This window comes from Sarcophilus harrisii, chromosome 4 (assembly GCF_902635505.1).
Source record: "Sarcophilus harrisii chromosome 4, mSarHar1.11, whole genome shotgun sequence".
Taxonomy (NCBI): Eukaryota; Metazoa; Chordata; class Mammalia; order Dasyuromorphia; family Dasyuridae; genus Sarcophilus; species Sarcophilus harrisii.
This window is the reverse complement of record NC_045429.1, coordinates 319,006,674-319,027,806: the sequence shown is the minus strand read 5'-3', so window position 1 is coordinate 319,027,806 and position 21,133 is coordinate 319,006,674. Positions and strand designations below refer to the sequence as shown.

At 37.4% G+C, this 21,133-nt stretch overlaps 1 non-coding gene across 1 annotated transcript; it reads right to left on the bottom strand.

The window, feature by feature from the left end:
- Nucleotides 1-319: 319 nt before the first annotated feature.
- Nucleotides 320-424, bottom strand: LOC111720553. Its single transcript, XR_002770195.1, has one exon. It is a non-coding gene; the product is annotated as a U6 spliceosomal RNA (small nuclear RNA).
- Nucleotides 425-21,133: the final 20,709 nt, after the last annotated feature.

The following is a 21,133-nucleotide window of genomic DNA, read 5'->3' as shown; positions in this document are numbered from 1 at the left end:
TAAGTTTAGGTCAAAATCATGGAAGTCAGCCCTGTAGTTCTAACCAAAGTAACTTGCTTAACATTAATAAGATGTTAAAGATCATCTAATTCAAAACTCATTTTACAGGTAAGGAAACTGAGACTCAGAAAAAATAGCATTTTCCCCAAAGATACATTGTAAGTAGTAGATATCAGATGTCATCTTCTACCATCTGAATCCTTATCCTAAGCTCTTTCCATTCCCTATCGCTCTTGCCCCCACTCTCTTCTGGCTAACTAAAATCTCAGTATCTTTTCTTAAACCAATAATAATAGCTCACATTTATAGAGTATTTTTTAAAAATATGGAATGCTTCATGAATTTGCATGTTATCCTTGTTCAGGAGCCATGGTAATCTTCTCTGTCATTCCAATTTTAATATACGTGCTGCCAAAGTGAGCACTTATATGATATTTTAAGGTTTTGCAGAGCTATCTTGTTTGATCTTTTTCACAGTCTTGGGAAGTAGGTGCTACTATAATCTACAGATATGGAAACTGAAGCTGGGAGTGACTTGCCCACACTAGGAAATATTTGAAGCAGGATTTGAACTCAGCTTTTCCTAATTCTGAATCCAATACTCAGCAAGGAATATTGTTTCACTCTCATAATTCAAGATTATTTTAGCTCCATAGGAACTATCCTAAAACTCTTTTCTCTCACTCTTTTCACTTCTGTATATAGTACCCTTTAGCACTTAGGTCTTCTTTACTCAGTACTCAATTGTTTATTGTTTGTCCTTCATTGTTGAAGGACAATGATTTTAGGAGGAGGATGTCTTGATTTAGTGAATTACAAGTGAGGTCCTCCAGATTCAATGGAGTCAGTCTATTGGCAAGACCAAACTGACTGGGGATGGTCCAGCACTCAGTTATCATACAGATAAAATCACAGGTTAGCAGACTTGGAAAAAGAGAAGAAAAGTTAAAGATCATCAAATCCAACCCTCTTATTTTGCAGATGAGGAAACTGAGGCACAGTAAAGTTAAATGGCTCATCCAAAATCACACAGGTAATAACAGAGCTAAGTCAGGTCAACAAGCATTTGTAAAGTAATTCATATGTGCCTGACGCTGTGCTAAGGGCTAAGAATACATATCAAGCAGAAAAACAAACCCTGATCTCAAGTAGCTTATATTCTAATGGGAGAGGAGAATGTATAAAAAGGAGCTGAAAAGTAAGGGAGAGGAAGAGAAAGATGAAGAGCCCCAGCAGGAAGGCATTAAAGAGAGAATGTCTGGTAGTATAGGGAATGCAGCCTGGAGCAGGATGAAGGTACAGATGCCCTGGATCTTTCCTTAACATGATGGTTCTGGAAGAAGCTAATCAGAAGGGCAGGTCTCAGGGACAGAAGAAACATGGAGCACGTGAAATTCAGGATATGGATAAATCACAGTCTCAATTTGCTGATCTGAGAAATGGCAATAATGATATTCCCTTATCTACACAATAGAGGTTGGTGAGGGACAAATTAACTAATGTGAATATTCAGGTATACATCAATTAATCAATAGGCATTTATTAAGTGACTAGTACGTACCAAGGCCTAGGGATACATACACAAAAATTTAAAAGTCCCTACTTTTGAAGGATTATGATCTTGCCAGAAGTGTTGACATAGGTATAGAGTTGACATACACATAGGTATAGAGTCAAGGTTTCTGCTATATCCTATATGAAGGATTTTGTTAATCCAGTTTGCAGCAGTACCATGAAACAGGCTATAAGAGTTGGAGGGGGGGGAGTTGCTAGAGGAGAACAATATTCCTAGTGTAGGAATTTTTAACCTTTTCTGTGTTGTGTACCCCTTTGGAAATCTGGTGATATCTATGGACTCCTTCCCACTATGTCGCTTTTAAAGTCATAATATAAAAACATAGAATTAAAAACAAAGCCAATTATATTAATATAAAGTTATCAGCCCTGCCTTTTTCAAATGAATTCACAAATCCCAGGTACAAACCAATAGGGCCTTATCAGAGACAAACACACCAAACTCCTACCAGTCATTCAGCTATTTGACTTGTTACTTTATTAATTCTCTCATGCAGGTTTGAAGACTATCAAGGAGTGTATCCTGATATTTCTTCCTACATTCCCACACTGATTTTTTAAAAATCTCTTTTGCCAAAAACTTTCTCTTTCCTTTTGATCTCAAATTGTAGTTTCATGGGCTTAAACAAATATATAAACAAAAATGTGGCTCAAAGAAAAAATATTTTTTTTCCAATCATTACAATAGCTGTGAGAAAGGTTACAACCAATAGTAAACTGTAAACAATACTGTTACCTGCTCACTCTTTCACAGCCCAATCCAACAATTCAGTTATCTCATGGTGTCTTCTACACAGAATAAGAGTTAAACTCAGTTCCCTCCAAGTGTCTCTTCACACTTTCTGAGATGACAGCTAATTCTCATGGATTCGTGCAATCTCATTTTCCATGACAGTTAACTCTCCAAGAAATTCTCTCAGCCCTCTCTCAGTCCTAACATAGACTCTCAGCCATGACAGTTAACTCTCCCAAGATGACAGGATCATAGGTTTAGAGCTGAAAGGGACTTTAGATGCCATCTAGTCCAATCCTCCTCATTTTTATAAAGGGAAAAACTGAAGTTCAAAGCATTTTAAATGACTTGCCCACAATCACACATTGTCTGAGGCGGGATTTGAACCTAGATTCTAGGCTCCAAACCCAGCACACTATCCACTATGCCATAGTGGCTCAACCCTCTAAGAATTTGCTAATGGTATCCAGAATTTTTGTGAGACAGTCTATTTGTGCTAAAATTCCCTAGGTATACAGATATAAGCATATAGGATAATTGGGGGCACTAAATGGCACAGTGGACAAAGTGCCAGACCTGGATACAGGAAGACTCCTCTTCATGAATTCAAATCTGACCTCAGATACTTTCTAGCTGTATGACTCTGGCAAGTCATTTAAGCCTGTTTGCCTCAGTTTCCTAATCTAAAATGATTTGGAATAAATCACTTCAGTATCTTTGTCAAAGAAACTTGAAATGGGGTCAAGAGGAGTCAGGCAAAACAGGAAAATGACTCAATAACAAAAGTAGCAACAGCATTTTGGGGGGATATTAGGATGGGTTTTATGAAGGTGATGCCTTAAATTATGCTTTAGAGGGCACTAAAGAATCTCTGAGAGAATGGTGAAGAGGGAACATATCGCATGCATGGAGGGTGATCAATTCAAAAGTACAGGAATGGGGGATGGAGTTCTATGTATGAAAAATAGTTAAAAAAAAAAAGGTCAGTTTGGCTAGACTGTAGACTGGGAAAAAATTGTGTAATGAGGCTGAAAAAGTAGGTTGGAAACAGGTTGTGAAGGACTTTAAATGCCAAAGAGAGGAGTTTATATTTGATCCTGGAAGTAATAGGAAGCCACTGGAATTTATTGAATAGCAGAGTGACATGGTCAGGTCTGCACTTTAGGAAAATCACTTTGACAGCTGTGTGAAGTATGGAGACAGACATGAAGCAGGGAGACCAATTAGGAAGTTATTGCAATAGTACAGGCAAGAGAGAATGAGGGCCTGAGCAACAGTGGTGACTGGGTAAGTAGAGAGGAGAAAATGGATATGAGGCATGATATCATGTTAGAAGCTAGGATATTTGATTTAGATAATACATAGAATAGAATAATATTATTTGGTTTACATAATACCAAACCAATATTTGTATTTATATATAATATATGTATTTGTGGGTGGGTGAGGGCAAGGAGATAAGGATGATACCAATATTACAAACCTGGTGATTAAGGGGATTATGGTACTGGTCCTGAAATCAGACAGATATCATCTTCCTGAGTTCAAATCTGGCCCCAGGCACTTACTGTATGACCTGGAAAAGGCACTTAATTAATTCTGTTTGCCTTAATTGCTTCATCTGTAAAATTATGGAAAAGAAAATGACAAAGGCCTCTGATACCTTTGCCAAGAAAACCCCAAATGGGGTTTTCATGAAGAGTTGAACATAATTGGAAAATGACTGAAAAATAAGAAGAAAAATAGTATTCAGAAGAGGATGTGTTAGGAGAGATATGAAGTGATGAGTTCTATTTTAGATGTGGTGAATTTGAGATATCTGTGGGACATTCTGTTCAAAATATCCAATATGCTTTTTGTGATGTGGAAATAGAGCCAGGAAAGGCTAGAAAGAAAGTTTTGATTCATGTTCACTTCTTTATAATCTCATTTGAGATTTTTTTTCACAAAGATAATAATAAGTTTGACATTTTGTTCTTCAGCTCATTTTACAGATGAGGAAACTGAGGCAAACAGGGTTAAGTGATTTGCCCAGGGTCACATAACTAGTTAAGTGTCTGAAGTTAGATTTGAACTCAGGAAGAGGAGTTTTCCTGACTCTAGGCCAGGAGCTTAATTTACTGTGCTACCTAACTGCCCAGAAAGATCTGGAATCAACAGTACTGGGTGATAATTAAGCCTTGGTTAAGCTAATAAAGTTACTAAGAGAGAGACTGTAAAGAATGTTTAAGATAGCACCTCAGAGTATACCCACAGTTAAGAGATATGGTATGGATGATGGTCCAAGAAAATAAATTGAGAAAGAATTGTCAGACAGGACAAAGGTCAAGAGAGCAGTGTCATGTAAACCTGGAGAAGAAAGAACATCCAGGAGAACCAAGAGGTCAATTTTGTCCAGTGGCTCAGAGGAGTTAAGGAGGATGGGGATTGAGAAAAATTCATCAGATTTGCCAGGTAACAGATCACTGATGATTTTGGAAAGAGTAGTTTCAACTGAGTGATTAGGTTGGAGGCAAGATGGCAAAAAGTGAGAGAAGTGAATAAGAGAACCAAAGATGGCAAGAGTGGACAATTTTGGAGAGGAGTTTGGTTGAGTAAGGGATGATAGTGTGAATGGATGGCAGGATTAAATGGAAGATTTTTTGTTTGTTTTGTTTTAAGGAATGAAAGGATTTGTATGTGTTTACATGCAAGGCAACATACATTTATGAAATACTTCTATGGGCTAGTGTGCCGGGGATACAATATAAGAAAAAAGAAAAATTATTCCTGCCCCAATGGAATTTATACTACAAAGGAATAATAAAATACACAAAAGTGAGCTGAGAAAGGCATGGTGAAAGTCAGGAGCAAAGGCAGGAGAGGAAAGAAGACTGATGGGCCTGAATCTCTCCCTAAAATGGAGACCTAGGGAGAAATTGACCAATAGGAGAAAGAAGGAGGTTTAGTGAAGGGAAGTTTCAGAGTGAAAGGGCAGTTAGGATAGTGGCAAAGTCCAGAAAGTCAGGAGGAAATACAGGAGAAGACTGAATGCAGTTAGAAAGAAACCAGCAGATAGGAGAGAGATTGATGATTGGGGAAGGGAGTTGATAGAGAAATCTGCTGGGAAAAATAGAAGAAAAGGAGATCAAGGATACATGGAAAGATGTTGTTGAGAAGGGCACATAGTGACTAGAGAAAGAAGTAAAGGAGATAGGAATGGGGCATGATATCCAGAGCTTTGGGGTTGTAGAGAAGAGGCAGAGATCTCATGGTAAAAAGACTCTATTTTCTCCATAAAGTATGAAGAGTGGTTCTCAGCTTTGAGGATGAAGGGAAGAGATACTTGGGAAAATTGAGGTTAGATGCACTATATAAATATAGGTGTCATCTTCCTGGTCTCTTCCTGGTGTCATCCCTTCTCCTGTTCCATCTCTCCTTTATGCATTTTCTCCCTCCAGTAGACTGTAAAATTCTTGAGAATAAAGATCATTTTATTGTCTCCTTTTTGTATTCCCAGTGCTTAAGATGATGACTGACACAGGGTTTAACAAATTATCTCTGACCCTCTGTCTCTATCTCTTCTATCTCTCTCTCTCTCTCTTCCTCTCTCTCTCTCTTTCTATCTATCTATCTATCTATCTACCTCTTTGTCTGACTGTCTATGTATGTATGTATGTACTTTCTATGTACCTATGTATCTATGTATCTATGTATCTATGTATCTATGTAGATCTATCTATCTATCTGTCTATGTTTCTATCTACCTGTTTGCCTGTCTATTTATCTATCTATGTATATATGTATCTATATATCTATGTATCTATGTATGTATCTATCCATCTATCTATCTAGTTTGCAACAGCTTCAACAAAATAGAAATCAAATAGGGATGAATGACATTGCTTTGTGAGGGTCTGGGTATGATTAGATAAGATAAGATTGAAAAGGCCCTGGTCTCTATGTCTGCTTGACTTTTTTTAATCTTGTTTCAGTAGCTTGTGAGTAGGAGTAGAAGAGGTAGAGGTGGGAGTAATCCAGAATCAGAGATTAGTAAGGTATAACAAGGATAGGACAAGAGAGTAAATGACTTAGGAGTAGAAGATAGTGGAGAGCAATTGTTCTTTACCTAGAGTCAGTGAGCTTTTTGCGAGGGGGTGAGTAGGGAAAAGAAGAGGGTTCAATAAGTGAATTCTAATGTAATTGGCTTCCTTTGTAATCTTATGTATGTTATGTATTTAAAAATACCCTCCTGAGAAGGGGTCCACAGACTTTATCAGTTCATTTAAGGGGCATGTGACAAAAATAGATTAAAAACTCCTGTTATACTAAGAAAAGGGCCAAGATTAGGAAGGGAACAAAGTCAAGTCAGAGACAGGGAATGATTTTATTGCCATGAGTACTTTCTCTACTGACACAAATTGCTTTCTTTTGATGCCTTTGCGATGGTCTTTGTGGGTTGCCATGGGTGAAAAAACAAAAAAATAATAATAATTACCCAGTGGCCAATTTTCTAGTTATGAGCCTCACCAAGCATAACTTATTGGTCGTCAAATAATAGACCCAGCTGTTAGCTGGGCCCCTATACAAAGCCTTTTCGATCTTGGCAGAACCTGACAGAAGCTCATGCTCTGGCAGCATAGTCTTGGAGATCCCGAGGTAGACTTCCACCCTGTAATGAAGTACTGAAATAGCACTGTCAAAGTGGAATAAAGAGGCAGTTAGAGAGCTCAGTGGATAGAACTGTGGGCCTGAAGTCAGGAAGATCTGAATTCAAATCCAGCCTTAGACACTAGCTGTGTGAACCTAGGCAAGTCACTTAACCCTCTTTGCCTCATTTTCCTCATCTGTAAAAATGAGCTGGAGAAGGAAATGGCAAACCACTCCAATATCTTTGCCAAGAAAACCCCATGGACAGCACTGGTGAGCTATGATGTATGGGATCACAAAGAATTGAACATGACTGAACAAAATAGAATACGTAGTAAAACACCTTGCAAAATATAAAGCTGTATAAAGGCATAGGGACAGGTATGTGATACAATGGATAGAGCACAAGTCTTTGGGCTCAGAAAGACCTGAGTTTGAGTCTGTCCTCAGACACTAACTGTTTGATCCTGGGAAAGTCATTTAATATTTCTATTCCTCAGTTTCCTTATCTGTAAAATAGGGCTAACATATAAAGTACAAGACAAACCTTAAAATGCTATATCAGTCCTATGATGATGGTGATGACGATGACATCTGGAGAGTTGTAGCTCTTTGAGACCATCTAGCAAGCTAATCTAATATTGACTTCCTTGCTTTAAAATGATAAGATGGGGTTCCAGAGAGTTCCTTTGAAGAGCTGGGCTTCTAGAGTTCTGGGTGTAGGTCTGAACTGCTGCATCCTATAATGCTTACTTCTCCTTGTTTTGGGAGTTCTTACTCTAACCTGCTTAGAATATCCTATTTCCAACCAAAGTCACTAGTAGTTATGAGAAGGGGAGGTTCCATCCTGTCACATTGATTTTGACTTTCCTTCCTCAGATGAGAGAAGGTTTCCCAATGGATTAGTTTCCAGCTGCCAACATGTTCAGTCAGCCAGTGAATAAATATGTATTAAGTTTCTTTTAGGTACCAGGCTCTGTGTTAAACAATAAGCAGTAATGTTGTTGTTATTTGTCCTTCATTCTTTAAAAGTACCAATGACATCACAGGATGCTGTCCTGATTCATGAGGGAACTGGATACAAGTGAGGGAGAGTTTCCCAAAGTTGTCAGTCTCACTCCCTCTTCTACAGTTATTGAAATCCAGTTGCAAAACAGAAGTCAGGTTGACTGCTGATGACCCAACATGTAGTGAATAACCTTGGTAATATGTTTATCTTTTCAATACATGGAACAGTGCAATCACTGTAAGATTTTAGCATCATAGATTTAGAACTGAAAAGGAGCACAGAGGCCATTGTTTCCATCTTTCTCACTTTTCAGATTAAAAATCCTGTGTAATTGAGAAGTTAAGTGACTTCCACTGTGACATAGCTACCAAGTGTCTGAAGTGAAATTTGAATCCAGTTCTTTTTGACTCCAAGTCCAATGTTCTGCTGCTTTTCTAAACTCCTATGATTTTGATCTGATGTGTTTGGTATTTTTCTATGAAATAAATTATCTCTAGCTCATAGAATAAAATATTAAAGAAACAGGTAACTAAGTAGAATACTTACTTACATGGTACCTTGAAGAGGCAAGGGGATGTTTTGGAAGTGAATACTTATGTGATAGGATAGAATGGCTGGAAAGATTCCAGCTGGACTTTAGGGGAGAATTTCCTGAATACAAGGATTATCATAGACACTCAGTTGTGTGACTGAAAGTTTGGGCCATCCCATTCCTTGAAATTCCTCCATAATGATCTGACTTAGGTGACACTCTATCCAGAAATGGGACAAAAAGCAAGATGTCCTTAGAAGGTTTTGTCAATGGTGTAAATTCAATATCTCCACCTCTAAATCTTGACTTTAATTTCAGCATGAACCTATAACAGCTGTCTGGGAAGTATTCATGGAGCAGTGTTTCCTAGCTTGTACATTCATTTATTTATAGATTCCCTAGCGCTGGAAGTATTATAGCCCAACTTACACATTTTGCAGTTGAGGAAAATGAAATCCAAAGGGAGGAAAGGAAGGTAGCAAGCACCTATTATTATGTGTCAGGCTAAGCACTTCACAAATATATCTTACTTGATTTTCACAACAATTGTAGGAGAAAGGTGCTCCCTATTATCCCCATTTTACAGTTGAGGAAACTGAGGCAAAGAGAGATTGACTTGTTTAAGGTCACACACCTAATATCTGAGCAGAATTTGAACTCAGATCTTCCTGACTCCAGGCTATATTATCTAGGTGAAATAACTTTTGTTAAGGTTATACAAGTAAAGTGAAGCTGGGACTTGAACCCAGATTTTCATACCTACTCCATTTATCTTTCTACTGCCATTCAGCTACACATTCATATAAGCTGCTTCATTCATTTATTTATTCATTCACTCATTCAGTCACCTACTCAGCAAACTCCTTGGGTTAATAGAACAGAGTCTTTTTGGATCCTTAAACTGTTGTGAGATCATCATCCTCAGAGATTCATTGTAGAGAAGAAATCTAAGCGCCTCATGTTGGGAAGGAGATTGGGGAAAAATTTGAACCACTGTCATATTCAGCACAACCTATTATGAACAACAGACACATAATCACTTCCCTCTAACCAACAAAGGGAGAAAAAAGGATAAGATAGGCTAGTTTATTCCTATTAAATATGAAGCATAATATAACAAAAAGATCAAGGAAGGAAACATTTTAAAAAGTGGAGGAGGGAGAAAAAAAGGCCAGGGAAAAGTGTCCATTCTGTAAATTGGATCTCCTCTTCCTAGGTGTCCATGGGCTACCTGCCAAATCAATTGATTACATCTGTAAGCAGAGTTGCCTTTTTATTTCATACCTATTTCCACAGGCAGCATTAGATAAAAAGTAAAGAGACGAGTGAATGGGGAAAAAATGATTGAATGTTGATGTAAAGAAAGAAGGAGAAAGGAAGGAGAAAAAAAGATTGGACACAAGTAGCCTGAGGGGGATTGCTAAGGGGGGGGATGTGAATTGTGTATTTCTATTTTTTTAGACTTCCTCTTCTTGTTCTTGATAATCTGCCAGTCACAATTCATCTTAGTAAAACAATAATAAATTCACTCCCTATCTCCCAGGGAAAATCATCTTCTTAGCCAAGTAGATTCCAGAATGATGGAGGAGTTCTCTGTTTCCCATCTTCATAACTTGTAGCCCAGGGGCCTTAACTGAGAATGGAGTACCTAGAGGTGTGATTCATTGATGAGCTGCCACTTGACCTTGTCCTCCCCTTGTCCTCAGTTTCCTCATCTGTAATGTGAGATAAATAACTAGTCCCTTTGAGGGAGTGCTGAGAAGCAACAAGGAGAAGGTGAACATGAAACAAAAGGGATGGGGAATAAGATATCAGAAATAGAGGGAGCCTAAGAGATCATCTAATCTAAGCCTTTCCTTTTACAGAAAAGGAAAGCAGAGCACAGAGGTAAAAAGCTGTTTGTTCAGCAAAATAATGATGTAATAAGTATGTTTTGGCCCCACTCACTCAACACTAAACCTGTTCTATCTCCCACTTAGGGGTATTGAACATCTGGCCTCAGACATTTATTTATTAGTGAGCACATCACTTTGCCTCAGTTTCCCCATCTGTAAAATGAGTGGTAGTAGAACACGGAAAACCACTCCCATATTTTTTTGCCAAGAAAACCCCAAATGGGGTCACAAAGAATTGGATATCATTGAAATGAGGGATTAACAAGTGAAATTTCCCCTTTGGGATGCCAGGGTAACCTGAAGGGTTTGAGATTGGTTTTCTTTTACTGTCATCAGCTGTGTTCCTTCCACTGTTAGAGGCCTTTGACTAAGCTCCAGGTCTATTTAACTACTTGATCAATTAACACTGATGAAAGTTTATGTCAAAGAAATAGCAAGAACAAATGTACAAGCATTTCCCCCAGAATTCCCAGAACCTACTCTCACTTACTCTACTTAAGTCTCTAGGGGAGTAGATTCAATATTAGCTCAGTTCCAAGTTCATGCCTACAAATAACATCACAACTGAATGAATCACTGTTTAAGATTTTACTGACATGGGTCCGTAAGGTTGTTCCAGAAGACCACTCTTTGTTCCTCAGGGCATCAATGCTGGATTGGCAGCAACATTATATGAGGGACCCAGGTTCACAGAAAATCCTTCAAACTCATGTTGACCTTTCCAATTCACCAAGTTATAAGCCTTGATTTCCTTTTCTTAAAATGGAAAAAAAAATAGCCTTTATACAGAATTTTTAGGGTCTGCCAACTTTACATATAGTATTTTATTTGGTCCTTATAAAAACACTATAAGGTAATGCTATTATTACCTTCATTTTGCAAATGAGGAAACTGAGGCACAAAGAATTTAAGTGACATGCTCAAGGTCATGGAGATAAAGATAGAATTCAAATTCAAGTCTTCTTGATTCCATGTCTAATAACGTGTCCCATTTCTTATAATCATTCACTAGATGCTATGAGGAAACAAGTGCCCAAAGGAAGTGAAGACCAGCAAAGAAGAAATAGCTGTAGCAGAAGTCACATCTAGTAGAGGTCATATGACCAAGATAGTACACTAGATATTTTCTCCAATTCCCATGACTGCTCAAATCTCTCCAAAACAGAAATTATGCACCAAAGATAAAGTAAATTCAGTTGTCTATGATCCAGGACATCCAAAACCTATAAGAAGATTAAACAAACCTGTGAACTAACACCTAACTTGTATTCACTCAGGACTCCTTTCTCCACTGCCTACCAAGATGACCCATAGGCTTGCAACAAAATGAAACCTCTCACCCCGGTCCTTCTTCCTTCTCTCCAATGCCATGGAGACCTAATCTTCAAATAGTAGACATTTGCTAAGACCACAATAGCCAGCTCCCTGACAGCACTCTGTGTTGTAAAAGATCACTGCAGGAGAGAGGAGTCACAGAGAAAATGGAGCAAAATATATGTGTAGGCTTGAAACAGATCTCAACCTTACACCCTGAAGCTTGATTTCTTTCTTCCAGATCCTCTGAGATACAAACTCTAAATTTCAAAAAATATGCTCAGGTTATAAGAGTACCATCATGGTAGTACTATGAACTGCTGAGGCAGAGAATGGGGAAACAGTGAAAATGCAACAGGACACCATGTATGGGAGGTCTATGAAGCACTTCCTGAAGCTTGAGTGAAAGAGTCTAGCATCCACATGGGGCAAGTTCTGTCCCCCGCAAAAAAGTCACTTCAGGCAGAACCCTACACTGGTGAATTATGAATTGTTCAGCATTGAAAGAAGTTGAAGTGCTTTGAAATTCAGCCTCTAGGGAAATTATCATAAGAAGGGAGAGAGTCAGAAAGTGAGCAATAAGGGAAACCAAGGGGGTGGGGGAAGGACTGGAATTTTACACCTCATTTTGTTTCTTTTGAAGATAGCTTCCTTAGCATCCTACACATAGGAAGGTATATTGTCTCTGAATGTACCAGACCCCCATTACACAATAGCAATAATCACCACCCAATATACAATTTTATCTGCTCTGCAAAATGATTTGATCTTATGAAAGCATATACTCCTTCCAATGATGCATATTTCTACTCATCCTTGCCTGTCAATTTTGTGCAATTTGTTATATCCTCCAACAAATCTACCACAGGGTATACACCCAATATGCAGAGGGTCTTCCTCTAAATCTCTTGACGTCAGGTGGTCACCAATGGAGATGTAAGCTGTCTATCATTTATCCCTTGCTATGTGACAGGACTGGATCAGCTGACTGGGACAGTGGATTGAGTGCCAGTCTTGGAGTCAGGAAAACTCATCTTTGTAAATTCAAATTTGGCCTTAGACACTAGCTGTGTGATATTTAACAAGTCACTTAACTCTGCCTTAGTTTCCTCGTCTATAAAATGAGCTGGAGAAATAAGTAGCCAACCACTCCAGAATCTCTGCCAAGAAAACTCCAAATGGGTTCACAGAGTCAGACATGACTAAAAATGACTGAAATACATACAATGTGAATAGCTTTTTGTTTTGTTCATACATTTTACTGATAGCATTCTTTATACCACTTCTCTTTATAATTTGTTTGTAATGGGCTACAGTTGCCACACACCTTTCCATAGTCCTTTGAAGATTGTCAACTTTAGTTCCTTAGAGACATTTGAATTTTATCGCTCTTGGTCATACATCATCATCAAAAGAGCATTAGTATTCAAAAAAGAGGAACCTTTGTTTCTGGGAGAAATCTGGGGTCATAATCACGACAACTGCAGTCCTGTGAAGCAGATATATTGGGCTTAGTTTGGTTGTTGTCCTTCATTCTTGAAGAAGAGCAGAAAGACATCACTCTGTTGGGATCAAAATATAATGTGTCCAACTATGGCTGATCAGACCAATATGAGCTTCGGAGACTCCACCACAGCTTAGGCACAAATAGTCCATATGAACATTTGGAATGAAGATGTCTTTACATTTGTGCATCTCATGTTTCTTTTGAGCTTTGGAATTCTGCTTTGTTCATAAAACACAGCATCTCCTTTGATGCAGACATGCCATGATGGACTGTCCTGTGCCAGTGTCTCCCATTTCTCCCTATAAAAAGTTCTTCAGAGAAACCATGAGAGTGTCCTTGTATTGCTTCTCCTGACTCCCATGTGAGTGCTTGTCTTATGTGAATTTTCCATAAAATAGCCTTTTAGGCAAATATATAGTTAGCATTCATACAATATGGTCCCTTCAGAGTTACACTTTGTGCAGTAGAGTTTAAATGTTTGGAACCAAAATGCTTTTTGATACTAAGTACCACGACTAGAAGGTAAATCCCTCAATGTCTGTTCCTGTTACTTTTTCCTTCCTTTCTCTGTTCCCTCAATAAAACAAACAATACAAAAAAAAGTTATGTGGGGCAATAGATAGAGCTTGGGAGTTGGAGTGGTTGGAATCCTGGTGGAAACACCTGCTATATTATTTTCAGTAAATCATTTAAACCTCTCCCTGTCTCCTTTCTTCATTTCTAAATAGTAACATTTACCCCACCAGATTATTGTGAGGATCAAATAAATGAAATGTATAAAGCATTTTGTAAACCTTAAAGTACTATATAAATGCTAGCTTTTGTTATTATTGTTGTGCTTATTTCCCAGGACTCTTGTGACATTTCATAATAGGTGTTATTTCTTGTGAACTTTGGAAGTGACCTGTGTATCAAGTTGAATTATTCTGATTTTTAAAATTATTTTATCTGTACTAATTGCTGTTCCTTATTTTCCCTTACTTGTAATGTAGAGGGAAGGTAACTTAGTGTTCATACCAACTTCTCTGCAAGAAAAGACTCTTAAGATCTAAATGCATGTGCTTCTGGGAAATGTAGTTTGACATTGAGTCTTCTCCTGATTGGGGACTTGGAAGGAAGGAGGAGAAAGGGAAGTTTTGTGGCAAAGGCAAGTTGATGATGAACAGTTCAGAAAGGGATCATAGCAAGAGAAGGAAACTCCAGCTAACATTTTGTGATGGGAATCCAAAGATGATCTTGGCTTCTGGGATGATGTGAGCTCTTCTTACATACAGTCGTTCTCTTTTTAATCCCCTGAGAAAGGTGTATTTGGGATTGGAACTGAGATCCACCAAAAAATACTTATGAGGAGCTTTAATTTCTTCCCCTTTTTTCACTTGCTTGACGCCAGCTTAAGTTTACTCAAAGATAGATCTTTTAAAAAGCTATTTATAATTCCTGATTTCTATACTGTCTTTTAAAAAAAATCTTGCTTACTCTGATATAAAACTATAACATGTTAGAATTGCTTTGTGATTTGTATGTTCTTAAGTGAGAACCAGGAAACTCCAATAGAACAAGTGTGAATAGCTTGTGGGATATAGATATAAATAAATAGCATAAATCTGAGCCTAAAATGTTAGAGCTCTGCTCTCCCCAGCCAGCTGGGGGTTTAGCTGATTGATAATCATATGATTCTGATTTCATTAATAACAGTTAAAAGCATCTCAATAGCACCTAAATGGAACCTGGAATCAGAAAGACTTGAGTTCAAATCCATCCTCAAATAGCTGTGTGACCTTGGGCAAGTCACTTAGCCTCTGTCTGCTTCAATTTATTCAACTATAAGATAGGGATCACAATAACACCTTCACTCATAACTGGCCATAAACAGTTACTAGCTATGTGACACTGGACGGTCACTGGACTTTTGTCTGTTTCAGATTCTTCAGCTTTAAGATGGACATTAAAATAGCACCTACTTCATAGCTTTGTTGAGAAGATCAAATGCAATTATCTGCAGAATGCTTAGTGACATGCCTGGTGGATAGTAAGAGCACAACAACTTTTTATCCTCCTCCCTCTTAACTGTGATGGAATCATTTACTGTATGCTATAAAGGAGTCAAGCAATTAAGCAACAACAATTTATTAAACACCTATTGTGTGCCAGGCACTGTACATGACAATAGCTGTATCACATTGGAAATGTCACTTCTCTTTTCTGTGTGTTCTTTTACAAAAAAGGAATGGGTTGGCTGACTGAACCCTAAATTCTCTTTATTCAGATCTAAACACTAAGATTCTTATTAGGAGAGGAAAGGATATTTAGTTTCCTTGTGTAATAATAAGGGTTGAGTGCTAATCATCCATCATTCTAACCAGAAGTCTTTCTGATTAGCTGAGCAGAGGAGCTAAGGCTCAAGAGATTCTCTCTCCAAGATAACATAGGGTTGTTCTGGAATGGAAAACACCTTGTTGGATCAGCAGGTAGATATAAGTCTACAGAAATCGTAATGGGCCAAACCAGTGCTAGGGAACCATAACTGAACAAAGTAATTTAGAAGCAAAGCAGTTCCTAGTCTAGAATTGGGAAGTTTTACTGTATGCTTCAGGTATTCCAATGGATCTGTAATCTTATTGAGATGAGGAATCTTTTGACGATGCAGATTGAAAACTATTTTTATGACCTGACAGTCCATGTCCTTCTGGATTAGTTCAGGGGCATGTAAGTGGAAACCCTGGAGTCAGGAAGCATATTCATTCATTTTCAGTCACATCTAATTAACTCTTCATGACCCCTTTGGAGTTTTCTTGTTAGAGACACTGGATTGGTTTGCTATTTCCTTCTCCAGCTCATTTTACAGTTGAGGAAACTGTGGCAAGCAGGATGAAGTGACTTGCCCAGGGTCACACAGCTAGTGAATCTCTGAGACCAGTTTTGAATTCAGGAGGATGAGTCTTTCTAACTCCAGGGCCTATCTAGCAGCCCCAAGTCAGAAAGATCTTGAATTCAAACCAGCTTCAGATACTTATTAGTCTGCCTTAGTTTCCTCAACTATAAAATAGAGCACTACTATTTTATAACCTATCTCTCAAGGTGGCTGTAAAGATTAAATGAAATTATATTTGTAAAGAGTTTAGCATAGTGCCTGGAATGTAGAAGGTATTTAATAAATTCTTTTTCCCCTCTTCCTCTTTTGTAGATCTGCCACTGTGGAGCCACACAATGTGCTAGGCACCTTATTCTTATTTTTCTTGACATTTAATAGTCTGTCATTCAGTTTTTATACTTTATTCTTGCTAGGTGACTGACCTATGTTGTTATTTTTTCCCTAGTTGTACATTTCTTCACTGACATCCTTTACACAGTTTCTCCTGTCTACTGCCTCATTTGTAACATGTTACAGGCTGTTCACTCCCACCATGCATCTTACTTTTGCCCAGTAGGTTATCCTCTTCAGTTCTTTTGCAGACTATAATTTTATTTTATATATTACCTGGTTTATTATCTATTAACTTGTATATTCAGGGGAAAGATCACTGACTCTGAAATCACAAGATAAATTCTAATCCAGCCTTTAACATTTACTCCCTATGTGGCATTTAATCTCCTTGTACCTCAGTTTCCTTATCTGTAAAAAGAGGGGAAGTAGAACAGAAAACCTCTGAGGTCACTTCCAATTCTAATTCTGTGACCTTATGATTGGATTCAGATGGCTTGATTTGAAATTCTACCTCTGAAGCTCACTCCCAGTATGATCTCGGGCAAGCCAATTAATCAATCAACAGATACCTCTTAGGTCTCTGATGTGTTTGCAGTACTGTGTTCCCTGCAATACAGTATATAGAAGAAATGCGTATCAAACAACCTGAATTTGTTATCAGTCATAAAGAAACAAACAGTTCAGAGATAATGTCAAAACAACTCTGACATGAGAATGGCCAACGGAGATTTTATGTAAGTTAAGGACCCTTCATCAACATCATAAAGCTTGTCCACTTCATTAAAGGTGTTTGAATCTATTGAATGTGTCAGGATGCTGACCTTTGATTTTCAAGGTACCTTAACTTTTGACAGACACACTCAGAAGAATCAGAAAATGAAAAAGCTGCAGATTGACTTCGTGTTAGAAAACTATCAGTGCTTAAACTCTTTAGTATTCCCTCTCCCCAAGACATTGGGAAGCTTGGAACATAGTACAGAATTCTGGAGTTCTCAAGCAATATGCATATAATAACAAGGTTACTTAGAGCATTGTCTATTGTAGTATATGGTGCCAAGTGGGAATGGACTGTTTTCAGTCCCTTGTTTAAAAGGATGTGCTTAGTCCTTTGTATGACACTGCTCTAGGAATACAGGGAGTGTTCATACAGAAGATTTTAAAGAGAAAGACAAAAAGAGAAAGACAATTTCTACCTTCATTTTTTTCTTCCAAGCCCCCTTACTGTTCCTAACATAAGATGCTTCATCTCTCAAATTGATTAATTCTCTCTTCTTAATAAATCATTTATTCATTATTTTTCCCTAGTTACATTTAAAACAAATTTTCCATTTGTTTTTGAAACTTTTGAGTTCCAAAATTTCTTCCTTTTCCTCATTCCCAGACCCGATTAAGAAACCACATGTGAAGTTATTCAAAGCATTTCTAAGAAAGTCATGTTGGAAAAGAAAACATAGATCTCTCATCCTAAAAAAAAAAAGCCAAGAGAGAAAAAGAAAAGGAAAGGAGAGAGAGAGAGAGAGAGAGAGAGAGAGAGAGAGAGAGAGAGAGAGAGAGAGAGAGATGCTCCAATGTGTAATTACACCTAATCAGTTTCTTCTCTGGGTATGGATAGGACATTGCTATTACTTGTATACAGTACATTTCACTTGGCTTGAATTCATGGAGGACTTTCCAGGTTTTTTTCTGAGAGCATTCTCTTCATTGTTTTCCATATAATAATAATATTCCTTCTGAGATAACGCTACACACCTGACAAAATTAGCTAAGATAGCAAGAAAAGATAATGACGAATGTTGGAGGGGATGTGGGAAAACTGGGACACTGATGCTTTATTGGTGGAGTTGTGAATGGATCCAACCATTCCAGAGAGCAATTTGGAACTGTGCTCAAAAAGTTATCAAACTGCATACTCTTGGACCCAGCAGTGTTTCTACTGCGATTATATCCCAAAGAGATATTAACGGAAGAAAAAAGACCACATGTGCAAAAATGTTTGTGGCAGGCCTTTCTGTAGTTTGTGGCAGGCCACTGGAAACTGAGTGGATTCCCATCAACTGGAGAATGATTGAATAAATTATAGAATATGAATGTTATGGAATATTATTGTTCTATAAGAAACGATCAGGGGGATTATTTCAGAGAGGCCTGAGAGACTTAACATGAACTGATGCAGAGTGAAATGAGCAGAACCAGGAGATCATTATACACAGCAACAACAAGATTATACGATGATCAATTCTGATGGACGGGCTCTTTTCAACAATTAAATGATCCAGACCAGTTCTAATGATCTTGTGATGAAGAGAGCCATCTATACCCAGAGAGAGGACTGTGGGAACTGAATGTGGATCACAACATAACATTATCACTTTTTGTTGTTTTTCGCTTGCATTTTGTTTTGTTTTGTTTTGCTGAGGTAATTGGGGTAAAGTGACTTGCCCAGGGTCACATAACTAGGAAATGTTGAATGTTTGAGGGCACATTTGAACTCAGGTCCTTCTGACTGGACTAGTGCTCTATCCACTGAGCCACCTAGTGGTCTGCATTTTGTTTTCTTACTCATTTTTTTTTCCTTTTTGATCTGATTTTTCTTGTGCAGGAAGAGAATTATATAAATATGTTTACATATATTGGATTTAATATATATTTTAACATTATAACATATATTGGATTGCTTTCCATCTAGGGGAGGGAGTAGGCAGAAGGAGGGAAAAATCTGAAACACAAAGCTATACAAGGGTCAGTGTTGAAAAATTATCTGTGCATATGTTTTGAAAATAAAAAGCTTCAAAAAATAAAATTCCATGACAATCACATAATACAATTTATTTAGCCATGCTTCATGATAGTAAATCCCCTCCATTTTCAATTTTTTGCCCTGACAAGAGAGCTGCTACAAATATTTTTGTACATATAGGTCCTTTTCCTTTTTGCTTTTAAATCTCTCTTAGTATTCATGCTTAGTAGTGGTATTGTTACGTCAAAGGATATGCATGAAGTCCTATTCTTTTTATACAGCAAAATAACTGCATGGACATGTATACATATATTGTATTTAACTTATACTCTAACATATTTAACATGTATTGGTCAACCTGCCAAGTTGGGGAAGGGGTGAGGTGAAGGAAGGGGAAAGTTGGAACAAAAGGTTTTGCAATTATCAAGGCTAAAAAATTACCCATGCATATATCTTGTAAATAAAAAGCTATAATTTAAAAAAAATATATATTCATTTAGGCTTACATCTACAGACCTAGGAATTAATAAATATTTGCAATTATCATGAATCTCCATTTTTAAAAAAGGATATGCATGAATTTATAGCCCTTTGGGCATAGATCATATCTTTTGATCATTTATTGATTTTTTTCCCATAAGTTTGACTCAGTTCCCTCTATGTTTGAGAAATGAGACCTTATCAGAGAAACTTGCTTCAACGTTGTTTTTACAATTATTATTGTTAACCATATTTTCCCCCCCTCATTTATTTTATTTTCTCTGTCCTTTAACCCTGTTTCTTCTCAAAAGTATTTTGCTAATGACCACTACCTCTCCCAATATGCCCTCTCTTTTATCACCCTCCTTCCTTCCCATTTCCCAATTTCCTCCTACTTTCCTACAGGGTAAGATAGACTTCTATACCTATATTGAGTATTATGTTATTTCATACTTAAGCCAATTATGATAAGAATAAGATTCACTCACTTCCCCTTGTCTCCTCTTCTCCTCCCCTTCTTCTTTCCACTGTAAAAGATTTTTTTGTCTCTTTTTTATTGCAGATAATTTATACCATTCCATTTTTCCCTTTCCCTTTCTCTCACCCTTAATTTCATCATTTTAAAAAAGATATTATTCCTTCATATTCAACTTTCACTTGTGCTCTCTGTCTGTATATACTCCTTCAAGCTGCCATAATAATGAGAAAGTCTAATGAGTCTAAAGGACTATCATTCTTCCATGTAAGAAGGTAAACAGATAAACCTTATGAAGTCTCTTATGATGTTATTTTTCTGATTACCTCCTTATGCTTCTACAGAGTCCTATATTTGAAAATCAGATTTCCTATTCAGCTCTGCTATTTTCATCATGAATACTTGAAAATGTTCTATGTCATTGAATACCCAGCTTTTCTCCTCAAGGATTATATTCGGTTTTGCTGGGTAAATAATTCTTGGTTTTAATTCTAGCTCCATTGCTTTCCAGAATATCATATTCCAAACTCCTTTAATGTAGAAGCTGCTAAATCATGTGTTATCCTGATTATGATTCCACTATACCTGAATTGTTTCTGAATGTCTGCAGCATTTTCTCCTTGACCTGAAAGTTGTGAAATTTGCCTATAATATTCTTGGGAGTTTGCATTTTGGGATCTTAGGCAGTCATCAGTGGATCCTTTAAATTTCTTTTACCCTTTGATTCTAGAATATCAGGACACTTTTCCTTGATAATTTCTTGAAAGATGAAGTCCCGGCTCTTTTTTTTAAAATTATGGTTTTCAGGTAGACCAGCAATTTCAAAATTATCTCTCCTGGATCTATTTTCTAGGTCAGTTGTTTTCCAATGAGACATTTCACATTTTTTCCCCTTATTTTTCATTTTATTTTTTGGTTTTACTTTCTTGTCTCTTGGTTTCTCATATCATGAGCTTTCATTTGCTCAATTCTAATTTTTAAGGAATTATTTTCCTTAGTGAGCTTTTGCACTTCCTTTCCTAAATAGCCAATTTTGCTTTTT